The sequence below is a fragment of the Calonectris borealis genome, chromosome 10, assembly GCF_964195595.1.
Source record: "Calonectris borealis chromosome 10, bCalBor7.hap1.2, whole genome shotgun sequence".
Lineage (NCBI taxonomy): Eukaryota > Metazoa > Chordata > Aves > Procellariiformes > Procellariidae > Calonectris > Calonectris borealis.
In genome coordinates, this window is record NC_134321.1 from 15,925,461 (window position 1) to 15,940,704 (window position 15,244).

Here is a 15,244-nt window from a genome sequence, read left to right on the forward strand (position 1 = left end):
GTTTCCCCTAAACACTTTTTGGTAATACTGAGTGGAATATATATATTTATCTCTGCATTAGAAAGGGGCTTGCCTATATATCAACAAACACTTTCCAGTGAGCACTACGGCTTTTAACGAGGAAGAATATTACTGTTACTGGTAAAACACACAGCAATAGTTCTACCAGAATGTACAGTAGTTTTTGCTACTGAACAAGAAAACTTTACAATGACCAGGGCTCCCCCCACCTTTTTTTTCCCCGTTTCAGTAGCATCTACCCTAGAAATTCTGCTGACCTGAATCCATTAGTTCAGCTTAGTTTCTCAACAAGGTCTAAGCCAGTGCAACAACTTGGCTGCTACCTTCTGTCTACCTTATACTGACTCTCATTCTCCTCTGACCCCCTCAGTAAGACAAGTTCAGCTCTCTGCAGTACTCGCTTCTTTTTGGTGGATTAATTAGCAGCCTGCTCAGTCATCTGAAGTTGCTCTCTGAGCTGCCAGAGCCAGCTCAGGAGCATGCACTTAAAGGGGGAGCAGGAGGAAGACAAAGGAGGGGATGTCCCTTCAGCAGCAGCAGAAATATCTGCATTAGGACGCACAGGCACCTCTTGTTTGTCATATCACCACTCCCTGCTGATGGTGTCACTGCTTGCCCTGGTCCAGGGACACCTGCAGTTGGTCACAGCTTCACCTGCACTGCTAGAGCAGGACAGAATATGCAAACAAGACAGGGGTGGGAACAGGGATCGAGCCCACTTCCTTTCATTGGCCCTGGCCCCCTCTGCTCCTTCCTGATCCCAAACTCTTTTGGGGTGGAGAATGCTGGGGCTTGAACAGGTGACCACGGGGCTGCAGTGCCACCAATCTGCTCTGGCTGCTAGCATACAGTTCCCCACACTTGCCAACAGGCTGCTTTCTCCTTCCCCAGCACCACCTTGCTCCTTCCCTGCTCTCTGAAGCCCCAGACATCATCAACAGTGTTAAATTTGCTCAGCCAGAAGATTATCACAATAAGCTTAACGCAACTTTAAACCATGGTGCTATGCTCTTATGTTCTTGCCATCAACCATGTGGTTTCATTCACCTTTTGCTTCATCTTTCATCTGATTGATCTGAGTACACATTTTTTTTAGGTAGGTTTTTTTACTGTAGCAGGCACACAAAACACTAGTGACAGTAAAATGGAGATGATATGACCATACAATGGTACTGACCACATTACAGTGAATGTGACTGCAGGTGGTACCACATATTATAGTGGCACCATAGTCTTAGATTGGTTTAAACTGCTAACGAAATAGTAGCTAAAGAGATCTTTCTTTATTACATCTGAGAGAGACATAGGCATATTGGCAAAACTTCTAGCATAGAAACTGCAGAACTCAAATTTATTCTTGCTACGTCATACCAGAGAAAGCAAAATATGTTCACCTCTGATCCAAGAGCAGTGACTTCTAGGAGGAAGATCAGCTGAGTTAAACTATGCTGACTATAAGATACAATATGTGACAAGGAAAAGGATAAAAAGGAGAACTGCTTTGATTTAAAATACTTTTTGGGACACTAACATTTAAAAGCTGTAATTAACAATATGCTCTTTTGCTAAGGCACCAGTGCATAATTTTTCAAAATAAAAGAAACACATTCCTCACTCAGAATTGGAGTCAACAAATGGCAATACTTTGGTGAAAGCCAGAAAAGAGATAAATCAAAGGAATTGACATGATACCAATTTTACTTACTTTCTTTGATCCTTCCTTTCAACTTTGTAACTGAAAGAACTAAGAAGAATAACTGAATTTACATAGAAACTCCATAACCAGCTTATTTCACAGCTGATGAAATAAGCACCACCAATTCTATACATTTCACAAAGGCCAGCACATTATCACTCAACATATAAAAACACGTGAATGTAAGAAAAAGCAGATTCAAGTGATACTGCACTATGAAAGGTAGCTTCTATATCAGCAATCAAAATTGTTGCTGTGACACAAAAACTGTAAAAGGATTTTTCCTTCCCTGCATTTCATGGATGCTGGCACAAAGCTAGTGAAAGTTTGTAGTGACTCCCATCACAAGACAGACAAAATAAAACCCACAGATAAATATCTGTCAAGAGAGCAGTTGAAAAGTATAATCTTTCAACTTGTCAGTGTTCATGTATGGAAAGGAAAAAAAAGGGTAAAACACAAAAAGCATACAAACAGCCTAGAATTTGTACATTTGATTCTTGTTCTTAAAGAGCAAGAAGGTTGCCTGAAGCTTTTCACTGCTTGTATAAATTGGGAAAATTTGTATGCTGCTACTAAAGGAGAACTTCAGCTTAATTTTCCTTCTGTCCTGCAAAAAATTACTTTGCTTTGGAATAAATGTGAATAAATCTGAATACAAATATGATTGTTGGAGGTCTTTGAAAAGGCAAAACAGAAAGAAGAGAGTATTTTGGTGTTGAACTGAATCAGAAAGGACTTCCCAAATAGAGACAGTAGCAAGGGAGACAGGAAAAAAAACATGTAAGAGATTAGGAATCACTGTGCAGTTGTGCTAGGTAGAAACAAGATTCCAACAGAAAGCAGCAAAAAGAGAAGAAATGTAAGCATTGGGGAGTTCAGTGCAGGGGCAGAATGTGATGAGAGGGCAATCAATGAACTGAGCGCAGGACAGAGATGATGAAGGCACAGAAAAGTCTGCAACCAAAGGTGGAAAGGAGCAAGCTCTCCAACACTATTACTGGTGCAGCACCTTATTCAGTGTATAACACTAACTATGCCACCTCTATTATTTTCTTGGAACAGTAGCTCATCTTTTACAAAAGAGATTACTTATTTCACCATCTAGATCAGGAGTTTTACCACATGTAACAAAAGTATTACAGTACTTGCTGTACATAACACTTTCACTCATCAAGTTCATTCACATCTACCTTTACTCTCAATTGAATAAACATATTTTTTCTTTTAAAGTTTCATTTTCTTCTGTAATGAATTTATCACTTCCTCTCTGAACTGTAAATATACACTTAACCTCCTCATTCTTAGATATTACTTTGCATAGATGTTATCCACCTCAATCTCATTGAAATGTACTTCTTCCTTCAACTTCATTATCAATATTCTTCAGCATTAACATTTCCTGGGTTACATTTTCTGTTCAATAGTTTAATTTTTTCTTTTCTTCATCAAAATAGCTCACTGGAATAGCATTTTTTCAAAAAAACAATCAGTAAGAGACTTGCAGTAGCATATAAGTAATCTCCAGGGGCGTTTTACAGCCAAATTTTACAATTTTCTGCTTTAAACTATTTTGTGATAAGCTTTCTACACTGAGCAATTAGCTAGTACTCAGGGTCTTCTCAGTCTCTTTTTCTCATATCTGTTGGTACTGTGATGGATTTGATTTATTTTCTTTTTAGTTTTCTCATCTTTCCACATAGCATAATTCTCTAAGGAACATGGCCTTTTGGTGGCATTTAGTTTCCTCAGCCTGTCTGGTTCAACTACTGCTGAGCTGGCCTATGATTTTGTTGCTGACTAGGCTATTGATCAGAGTGAGGACTAGGCTGAGAGATACCCTCAGCAAAAGCGCTCATAGAAGTAATGAACTTCCTTGTTCCAGCCTGCATTTTAACTATTATATTTTGCTTCCTTATTCAGTAAAATTCATGTGTGCACATTATTGCCTCAACCCCATTACAACTTCTTCATTGTTTTTGGTAAGGCATAAAACTGTGACCTATTAACAATACAATTAATATTAACAGCCAGATGAGTGATAATTTAGTTTTAAAAAAGGAGAGATATCCCAACACTAGCCAAATGAAAAACAAGCTATAAGTGTTTCTTTTAATAGGAAAAAATGACAGTTAATGTCACATTCGGGACTTCTGCTGGTCACTTACTGAGAAAGAAAGGATAACGCATACTCTATCGCTTTTCTTTCAAGCTTTAGTGGCAGCCCATGGGTATCAGTGAGAGACTGGAATGGAGTACAGCAGTACTCCTGACAGGACAAAAAAAAAAACACACTAGAAGGTCTGGCTAGTAGTTTTACTCTTAACCAAACATTAGATTTTCCTCACATCAGATTTATCAGGACCAGCAGGGAATCACTGCTCTCTGCAGCACACCACACTGTCTGTTTCCTAGGATCATTACACACTTTCACCTAACAGTCCTGTGCTACAGCTAAGACTCTAGAATAAAGCTGTCTTCTCTCTCTCTTGCCCTCTTCCTGTGACACACAAGCATTTCAAAGCATTCTGGTATTTCATAGCAAAACTTTGCATTTGTCACAGGATTACGTAGACTGCAAATGTGTGTGGAGGCAGTATCAAAGTACGTGTTGTTGTCAATTCTTCTGACCATCTTTTTGCAGCCAGACCCTCACTGATTGCTCCTTCTCACCATTCCCACACGTCATCTACTCAAAACTGCTCCTTCTGGCTCCTTTCCCTTCCCTATAGCTACCCTTGCCTTTATTGACCAAATCACTCTTTGTACCTTTTCCCTTCCCTTCAGTGGCTCCAGCAGGGTACTCAGTCCAGTAAGCCCAGAAGAATTTTTTCATTTGAGCAGCATTTGACCCAAGCTGTTTCTTCTAGACCTACATTCCTATTTTAGGATCAAATATAGTTTTCATTATGTACTTTTCCATGCTTGCAATTTTGGAAAAAAAAAGGGAATACCACAGATAATAAAAGATACAAAAAACTTTTGTAAGGGTAAAAAAATATAATTTATGAGTACAAATTTGATAGTGTTAGCATGGAGCTTTCCGGTTGTTAATAATACAACAATTATGTAAAATTGTAAAGGTTAGAAAAATAAAACTGAGTCCCTACTTACCTGTGGTTATTACAGAATGCTTGGTACTTCCCACAAGCATGTTACTGTGTCCGTATTCTGGACAAATTTGTACTCTGGCAATCGCATTTTCACTGTGCGACATAACCCTTGTAAAATATCAACTGGAAAAAATAGTTTTTAGACTTTCCCTCTAAAAAACCTGTTGTGTTGTTGACGCAGAATGAATACCTGCATTCCTGAGATGGACAAGTGATCCCTAAATATACAGCCTGCAAAGTACACCTGTACTTTACAGTACAAACTTGTACTGTAGGTGAAGGGAGAATTAGTACAAAGCTTGGCACATATAAATTAACATTAACTTACTTCTTTTCTCCTCTGACAGCTTTTCAATTTCCTGCCGAGTTATGCCTACAGAAACGATAGCATTTCAGAATTAGAAAAAAAAGTCAAGGCAGAATAGTGAATGTATGCACCTACAGACATTTAAAATACGTTGTGCGCAAAACAAAACGCATAGAGCAACGAGTCATGAGGGAGATTTAGGTGACATCTACTTGATGTCACTTGGTGGCGCTGTTAGGAACTTTAGCCAGCCAGGTTTTCTATGCTGTAACAACCTTTTCTTACCATACCATTTTTGCAGGACTAGCATAGTACTGAAAAGGAAGGAAGAGGGCACGAAATAGATGAAAAAAATATAAAATAAAATCAATAAATTAAAGCAGCCCTGAACTCCTCCCCAACAGAAGAAAACCTCTTTTCAATTCTATTGTTTGATGCAGTGTAGAAACCCCAAACTAAGCCAGGAGAAAGTACTTCATCTTACAAAATGAAGAAATCAGACATAATAGTGATATCAAGCAGGAAAAAATCAGAACGGAAGAAATATGAATTAAAATACAGATGCTGTGGTACTGTTGAATGTGGAGCTGCGGAAGTCCAGAATGTGGAAGGTGCTCTGCGAAGGGCCCTGGAAAAAAAATCTTCAAGGATACTTGGTGTGTATCCAAGTTCTGTGCTGCAAGGACTTTATTAACAAGTGAATAGTATAACAACAAAGTCAGACCTAAGAACTGAGGATTTTAGAACAGGTGGAAGGATCACCTGCTCACATACTGCCAAAGGCTAGACAGCAGGCTCAACGGACTCACTGGCCAACCTGAGATGACATATCCTGCATTTCTGCCGTATGTTCCTAAAGCAGAGTGAACTTGTTTTATTTATTTGCTTATAATTAGTGTATAGCATCTTTTGCTAGTTTTTGCTCTTTCAAGGCAGCAAATTTGCAGAAATTTTTTTTTTTAAAAACTACTGTGAGAGACCTTGATAATACTACTTCAATGGCTGATTGAGCTGATTAAATCAATTTCTGTGCAATAACTAACCAACAGCTCTCCAAATAATCTGCAGAAATCAGTTAAGGTAGCTTTTGATGAAAGAGCACAGAGACTTGGTAGAAGGGCGGGGAGAACCTTGGCAGCATAGCTAATAAATGTAATTATAATGATAAAAGTTCACAAATGGCTTCATTCTACACTGTCACTCACAGCACAACCTGCTATCGCTCATTCCTGCTGCACACAATGACCTTTGTCATGCTTGAGAAAACAGCTTCCCACTGTGATTTGACTCTTACTGAGTGGCCAGATGGGGCAGTTTTGCTTCATTATTTGTGTCTGTGAAGTGGAAATGCCAACAGAAAGATTCATTACTGTCAAGATCATCTCTCCAAAGCTCCTCTGATTTATTAGGGCATAAACTGCTGTACTGGCTGTAATGAGACATAAATGTTCTGTAAGGCCTATGAACTCAAGAAGGAAATACACTGCCATCAAGAGGCTATGGGCCTAATTTATTAACAGCTTGTGCCAGTACCATCACAGAAAATCATACAAGCAGCACGGACTGCAGCAGTTGTAGGAAAAAATGTAACAGATTAGCCAATGACATGTTTACATAAAATAATTTCTTTCATTCTTCTGAAATTTGTACAGTGCAGACTGGTGAAATGCAATGGAATTGCTAAATACATTAAAATATTAGTGTCTCTCAGATTCTATTTAATTAATGTTGAGATTATGATCCAGACTGATAAATCATCGGATAAGAAAAATCAAGTCTCAAGTTATCTTGCAGGGAGACAATTCCCTGTCCAATTTCAGAATATTCTAGATTACTTTAAGCCCTACATTTTGTTAGGCAGTCCAGATTTTCTTACATTTTTATCTGTATCATGGGTCTTGCCTACTTTTGTAATTAATGCAGTATAACGCTCCTAAAATATTACAACTGTTCATGATGACAAACAAGTGTCAAAGAATTACTAAAACTGCTTATTTATGTCTGTCATGAAGTATATGCATTATTCAAACATTATACTACATTGACAAAGGGCTTCTAGTGTGGCCACAAAGATGCTAGCAGGCTGCACGTACAGTTTTGATAGCACTGTTCACAGCTTTGGTTGCTAGCATTCAAAATGGTTCAGAGGCTGTGGTTAAGGTTGGACTACAGTCAATAGAGGTGCTGCTTCTGGCATTGTCACTGAGTGACCTTATGCAAAAGTTGCTGGATAACTACTAGAAATGGTATGGCTTTCTTTGGGCAAGTAAGTGCTACAGTCAGGAACATGGTGGCAGTTGCATCAAGCAACAAGATCACACAGACAGTTCCAGTGCAAGATCCACTCCTGACCGTGACTGAAACTATCCCTTACAGCCCAGCCCTTCGGATTCTACATTTCTATCAATCGCTGGTTCCTCAGATAGTTAAAAAAACAACCAACAACAAAAAAAAACCAAACAGCAACAGCAAAAAACCAAAACAACACAAATGAAAATAAAAAAAACCCCCAAAGTTTGCACAGAACAATTTAAAATTGAGTCCAAATCTGCAACCATAGTCAAGTCTCTTCTGCTCTTTCAGAAAGAATGTAACAAATTATGTTTACATTCATTTAACACATTATAAGATAAATGTAAACATCTAACTATAAATTTACACAGTTTACAGAAAGAATTGTACAAAAGTTCCTTACTGAAATCTCATTAATTTTTCATATACCTCTTCCAAAATTTAGAGACATACACACAGAGTATAGGTCAATTTTTTAAAAACTCGTTTCAAAATGTTGTTTCAGAAAAATTCTTACAAGAAGTTATGCCTTGAAAGAAACTTCCCTAGTGGGAAATATATCACAATCTGAGTAGTCATACACAGAAATTAAACCCGCATAGCACTTTTTATTCTTAAAATATCAGCAAATTAATTAAGCAAATTAAAAGTACAAAGATATCTGCTTATGATGGCATGGTAATCTTGCCTATGCTTCTAATTTAATAATCCAGTCTCACTCAGAGGGCAAGTACAGTTTGTACTGACACAGCTCCTGTAAGTAGTTCTGGGTCTTGTAGATACTGTAGTACAAACGAGGCATTTACTCATCTATTTCTCACTAAATGATGGAAAGTTATCTAGATTGTTTTCTGCAAATCTGTATGTTATTTCACAGTTTACTACCTTTTTAAATATGTATCCTATAAAAAAATGATCTTAATATAAAAAATACAGAACATAGTAACATTGAATGCTGAAATAGTTATTAAATTTCCAACTCAACTTTCTGTTCATTTCTAGTGATTTAACAGAGAATATACCTTTTCAAAATGCTTTTTCACTGATACACTGCAACATACATGTTTCTTGGAGAGATAATATGGCATCAACAGTTCAGTGCAAATGCGAGAAAATTACCAATTCATCTTATAAGTAAAAAGAAATGGTTTGTTTTTAAAAGCTAAAAATAACCTTAATCGAGTCTCTTCTCCACAAGGTGAAGTGAAAATTTAGGAATTATCCTTTTAGTTTTTAACTCAGTTTTACATTGCAGTTCAGCCCTATTTTAGTGCCATGGCTTCCCAGAGGGAACACTAGTGAGCCATTTAGCTTCAGATACACCAAAGCTTTCCAGGGCCCCTTGCAGCAGAGAAGGAACAATTGCCATGAAACTCCTCCAAAATTTATAGTCAACTACTCTCCTTCCCAGGATATTCTGGAGTACTGTGCACCTGTATAATTAGAGGTGGAGCAGTTGCTGTATCAATCTTGTGCAGAATTTATACAAAAAGGGCCAATAATACTAGGCTTGTATGAACAGAGTAAAAGATCTCAACCTCACCAGGATGTGAAGCCCATCTGCCATTTTCCTCCTCCTGTCTCCACACAAATATAGTTCAAGCAAGACCATATTGCCACCTTCCACCGTTAACATCTACCAGGCAAACCCCCTCAGAAATAAAACAAACCAACAACAAAACAAAACTTTAAAAATTCATGAAAGATGGCAACATTACCATCCCTTAGAGTTTGAAATCAAGTTCTACTTTTTTCCCCCCCGCCTCCTTGGCAAAAGCAGCTGTGGTTATTTACACAATATGAGCACTTGCCTGCTGTATTCCTCTCCTTTTCCTGAGAGTTGCTCTGGTGCAGAGTGGCACAATACTTAACAGAGTTCCCTAGATGGATTGAGGAGACTGATGGAGGGATTCACATTTTTAAGAAAGGAATTTGCTAATTCCCTTAAAGGTTCAGTATTTGTCAACTGAGAAGTTTGTTCTGGCTGGCAATGATTAATGACTGTCATCTCCTTGCCTGGGAGAAAGGACACCATTCTGAGCAACCTTTGTGAAGGCTGTGAAGGGGCAGGGGGGGAGAAAAGACATTCCCTACATCCTTGCTGCTATGTGACCAAAAATGGACTGACCTCAGTCTAATCGTGTCTACTAACGTGGAGGAAGTATGTGAGGATTTTATTATGAACCAAACTAAGATTTTGAAAATTATGTTTATTATTTCCTATTGCTAATGCAAGCAGAGCACAGTCAAAGACTTCGTTTTGAGTTTCACCTTTGAATACAACTTAGTATTGTATATAACACTATTATAACCATAGGGAAAAACCCACCAATTACATTGATCTAATAGCTTGTTAGATGTCACTCTTGCTGCACACAAATGCCAAGTGCATTTTTCTGGCTGAAATTGCACAAACATGACGTATCACAAAGGCATCCTCAGATGTCTGGCTCATCGCTAGTTTCCATACATGACCTTTTAAGGAGAATTTAGGTCAGCTTAAATAAAACAGTTTGTTTCAAAATGTGGTGCCATATGTCAAAATGTACTTAGTCAGCCAGTATAATTTTTAGCCAAATATTCGGTATTATCAGATACGGTGCTAAAATCTCTGTACTCACAATTTTCTCATGCTGTTTGTGTACACATTTGAATATTTTGCACAAATTTGGTTTTGGTTTGAGTAAATGAATCAAAATATTTAAAAAATACTATCATGGTTATTAGAATCATACTGATATCATTGTTTGTTAAAATCATTAGTAAGTAATATTGCTAAGTTTCCATTATGCTTTTTATGGACTAAGTTCTGTCAACCCTTTTTTTTAAATTCTAAACAGTTCCATAGATATTGTGGGTACTACTCATCATGAAACCGATGATAAGTCAGGGAGATAGTCCCAGAATAGGAGATAACTCCTATTTTGACAGGATTGTACTGAATAACAGACAAGAAGGTGCCATAAACTACCTCTAGCTAAGAAAAGGAAAACTTATTTCAAAAGGCAGCTAACAGGTCCCTTTGTCTTGGCAAATACTCTCCCCTGTGTAGGAGACAGAGAAGGAAACACCTATTGGTCTCTTAAGTAGAGCTATTTTCTAAAGAAATTCTTCTAGCAGAGAGGAACAGACAGTATTGTTATACGGATCAAATCTCAGGCAGCGTGTGCTGCCCACATGCCAGACTTCCAGGGACAGCACGGCTGAGAGCACAGATTTTCTGGTAAAACAAGGTGAACCCAGCTAGGATACTGGATGTTCCAAATATAGACCCAGCAGAGACAGAAACACTGTACTAAAAAAGTCTGAACTCCTCTGATGAGTACTCCCCATCAAAGCTATGAAGAGAGATTTTTAGATCCTCATTAATCCCTACCTGCCACACAATGGCATGATGCTGCCACTGGCTGTGTTCCCAGCACTGCACGGAACAAATGCAAGTAGTACTGACACTATAGCATAGGAACAGGACAAGCGGGTTAATGAGGGGAAAATAACTTGGTCTCATTAAAAATCCATATTAATGTCTGAATGGTGGGCTGATTATGCCTTTTCAACACAATATAAACCATAGGATTGGACTCAAATGCTACGCAAGAAAACAACCAGAATCTCAGACTATCCATACTCCCTAGCCACATTCTGTGGTCCCCACTCAAAATTGCCAGCAATATAACTGCAAAAATGCTACATTGATGGTGCTCCCACAAATTGGTGACTGATGAGGGACTCTTTTTCAATTGCAAGTGACAAGAAATGGGTGGATAGAAAGACAATTAACCATAGCCATTTTTGCACACAGGATGAAATTCATCTTTCATGAATTTTTGTGCCTATAAAACTTGATAGCGTGAATATTTGATGAAAGCTCGCCCCCTAAATGTGATGTAAACTTAGCCAAAGCAAATGTTTACAGTTTTCACCCATTTCTACCACAGATGTTTCAGTATTTAGACAAAACTCTTATTTAATGGAAAATGCAGACATTTCTTTTTGACAGTGAGAACAAAACTAATAAATGTATACTCAGTTAATTTCACTCTTGGAGATTAAGTTAACAGAGTAGATGAACTGCCTAGGGATTTTTCCCTTCATTTGTAAAAGAATTGAAGACAACTGCACACCTGCTGCAGGGCAACTGCAACAGTAATTTCAGGCTGGTAGACGTTTGTAGATACTGCAAAATCTGGGGAAAGTGGGCACCTCAAAAGAGGCAGATTGGAATCTTGAATAAGTGACATGCTGCAACTAACCTATAATCCAGCATTATATGATGAGTACTTCATGTACCTGGGAGCATAAGGCACATTGGAAGGGGAGGTCAGCTGCAGCCCCAAATTTTATAATCCTCTGTTGGAAACCATATTCAGTGGCAACACCAGTCCACAGCTTGGCAACACTCTTCTTCCAGGCTTGCACATACTGGTAATTCACCACTCTCTTTAGCCAATCTTCCATGCAATACCACAGAAGACTTTTTCCCAGAAGGAAAGAAATCTGTGTAAGACAGTCTAAGAAATCCCCTTTTGATACCCATTTCATTTACTTCCTTCCTTCCTTCCCTCTCCTATTCTTTCCATTATCCCTTTTCCTTGTAATTTTGCACATCTTGGAAAGTCTACTAGGCAGATGGATCTAGAAAATAACAGAAGTTAATTTTCAGATGGTCTTCCATAATTTACAATATGTTGCACCTATTCCTTTTTTTGCATGAGTGTGTTTATTATTTGGGGAAGAAAAAGTCTACGAGAACAGGAGTTGAAAACCTGCTCACAGCTTTCTACCTCACATACTGAATATATATTTCAGTTTACTTATTGGAAATGCATATTTATTTAGTAAGAGTTAAAGATTTAGACTGATCCAAAGTGACTGAAATATAAATGATTAATTGAAAGACCAGTATTATTCTATCTTTTGTCTTTACATTTAGAAACATTCTTCATGGGTTTACTAGTATCTTGTATTATTAAATCAAAACCACAGACAGACCATAACTTGTACTACCTTGGACATTATTAAAAACCGAGAAATTCTCGTTCATCAGAGGCTGAAAAACAGAGCCATGTGATAGAAAATTCTTGGAATAACTACTGTATTTCACAATTCCATCATATTTTGTTCTTGCCAAGAGGAATGCCCAGGAGCTTGGATATGTCTGTTGTCTCCATTCATGCACACTTCCAAATTTTCCTTTAGGCTTCTTGACAACAGAGAGCAGACATCTTTCTGAGGGTGTTTGTGGCAATGATTTTCCTCAAAAAAGGATAACCTGTTTCTATTTATTTTTAGAATAGGTGAACATAAAAATGTTACCAGAAGTTGCTGAATATTTCCAGATCCTATTGAAGCATAAGAGATATGGAAGTTGACTGGACAATTTGCAAGACACACAATTTTCCACAAAAACAAACCCTAAATGGCTTATGTCTTGAATTGTCCAGAAAAGCCAGAATTAAAAAACAAATTCCTATTTTGTATCCAGTAGACTTCTCTTTCTCTCTCTCGTTATCTCTCTTTATATACATACATAAAAATACACAAAATTATTGGGTTAAAGAAAGGTATGCTTCTGATATCTCTTCCTCAAAAAAAAAGCCTGTTCCAAGTGTTATTGGCTCTGTAGGTGTTCTATTTTATGAACCCCAATATAACACAAATTTCAAAATGTTTTTTGAGTAAGTATTTATAGCTGCTTCTGTTTTCATAATGACATGCTGAATAGCAGCCATTTGGATATACACCTTACTACTACAATGGATTTTTAAAGCCTTCTTCAATAACAAGTCCAGGATCATTCAAAATCTTACATGTTTTTTCAGGATATGAATGTCTAATGACATAAGATGGCAGAATAAGGACTTCTGTTTTCTGACAGTGCACTAAACTCAGCTTCAATGCTAAAATCCAGCAAAAAGGTTTCAAGAACTCATAAGGGGAAACCTCTGTGACTGAGCTTAAATCTTAACAGAAGTCAGTGCACAAGTGTTATTCCACAGAAACAGAACATATTTATTCAGATGTGCAAATCTCATTCTGTCAGTTTTGCACAGAGACAATTACGGTAGGGATAGTAGAGAGGATTATGAGATGATAGCATTTAGAACCTCATAGAGAATAATAGGTTTTTATCAGTTTTGCAGCAGATGTCTGCACGTGGGAACAGAACACAAAAGTTAAGTCTACAGAGAATGCCATGTTTTTCAGAAGTCTTAGAATGTAGTTAATGCTGTTATGCCAGTTTAGAAAAAGTAGGTATAAATATAGTGAAATAAACAAATAGTGCGCTCTAAATGGGTATTCTATAAAACGTAGAACCACTAACACAGTTAAAGATTCAACCACTCAGAAAGAATCAGCAGACCCACAACAGAGTTCTAAAGATGGGATTGTTTGGATAACTTGTTTAGTTCTTAATTCAGTAAAGCACTTTAATGTATGCCTGAATCCATTGCTTTGGTTAGCAGAGATGTAATAATTCACATATGTAAGCGCTTTGCTGAAATGAATACTAAACTACACATATATGATCCCCTGCATGTAATGAATCTTCCGTACTGTCTTGATATATATGCATGTATTGCGTGATTGTTCTATAGCCAGACACTACGAAGGATAACAGAAGTACTCTGGGAAAATGGTATATATGAATAATAATTTCATATAAACAATGTCTGTTATACTTCCAAACCAGCAGAATTTGGCCTCTCAGAGCAAAATGAGCAAGAAATACCATTTACTATATGTAATGGGATGCCAGCAAGAGAATACTATACCAAACATTTAACTTCCTCCCTTTGTAACATTCCCTTTCCAAACATCTCTTGAGATTTGATATTTAAACATGCAATTTACCAACCTTCTCAACTTAATGTAAATATCCAACAGAAGTTAACTTAAAGCCTCAGTATGTAACAAAACAACACACTATGGCTTATTTTAATTCAGTGAGAGTTATATAAAATACAAGTATATGAAGATGTCATTAAAGGAAAAGTGATACAGGAATGAACTAAGAATAGATCATGCAAACTAGGTAAAAATATAATTCAGTACTCAGATGAAAATGTCTGAAAACAGTTATTCTTTGTGCTGGTCTATAGTTTTCCAGGGTACTTACCAATTACTTACAGGCCACTGGAATTGCCATACCTCATCGGACTAGCAATGAATCTGACCTATTGGTTAGGAAAAGACGCAATAATCCATTTTCCTATTTAAGCCTTACCATTGCACTGTCTCCTCTACTAGTATTATGGCATGTAACTGTGAACATTCTTGTTAGTCATAAAAATATCTTTAATCCTTTTAATGCTTGTCCACTACATAATACTGTGTTTGATTAAAGCTTAACCTTGCATTTAAAAAAAAAATTAGAAAACTGAAATTTTATTGCAGTATATTCTAAAAGCTATAACAGAGGCCTAGAACATCACAAGGACAGCTTTTAAAAACTTACTCCAAAATACATATGAAGTTTTCACTCTTCCCTGTCTGTAGAATCAGTGAAAAGTTTTCTCTTAGTATCTTGTGCGCTACAGAACAGAAAGTACCTATAAAGCAAGCAGGCTTATAGATCTGTTATATCCTTCTTATTTCAGGCTATAGGTAAAGGAAGCAGAGATGACTGAGCACAACCCTAGGTTTGCCTCTTTCACCAATTTATTTTTCACCAAGGCTCTCCTCTGTAATGTAACCTTTAATATAGATTCAGATAATTTCAACTGCTTCCAGAACCCAAACTTCAAACGGGTAATTTTAGGAAGACGTTCAGTCCAACATAATCTTCAGGTTTTTTCCTATCTGTATTTTTTT

General features: G+C 37.2%; 1 protein-coding gene across 1 annotated transcript in view; it reads right to left on the minus strand.

Moving 5' to 3' along the window:
* The window catches only part of CACNA2D3 (calcium voltage-gated channel auxiliary subunit alpha2delta 3), a 471,854-nt gene that overhangs the window by 213,492 nt on the left and 243,118 nt on the right, over nucleotides 1-15,244 (minus strand). The window lies entirely within an intron of this gene.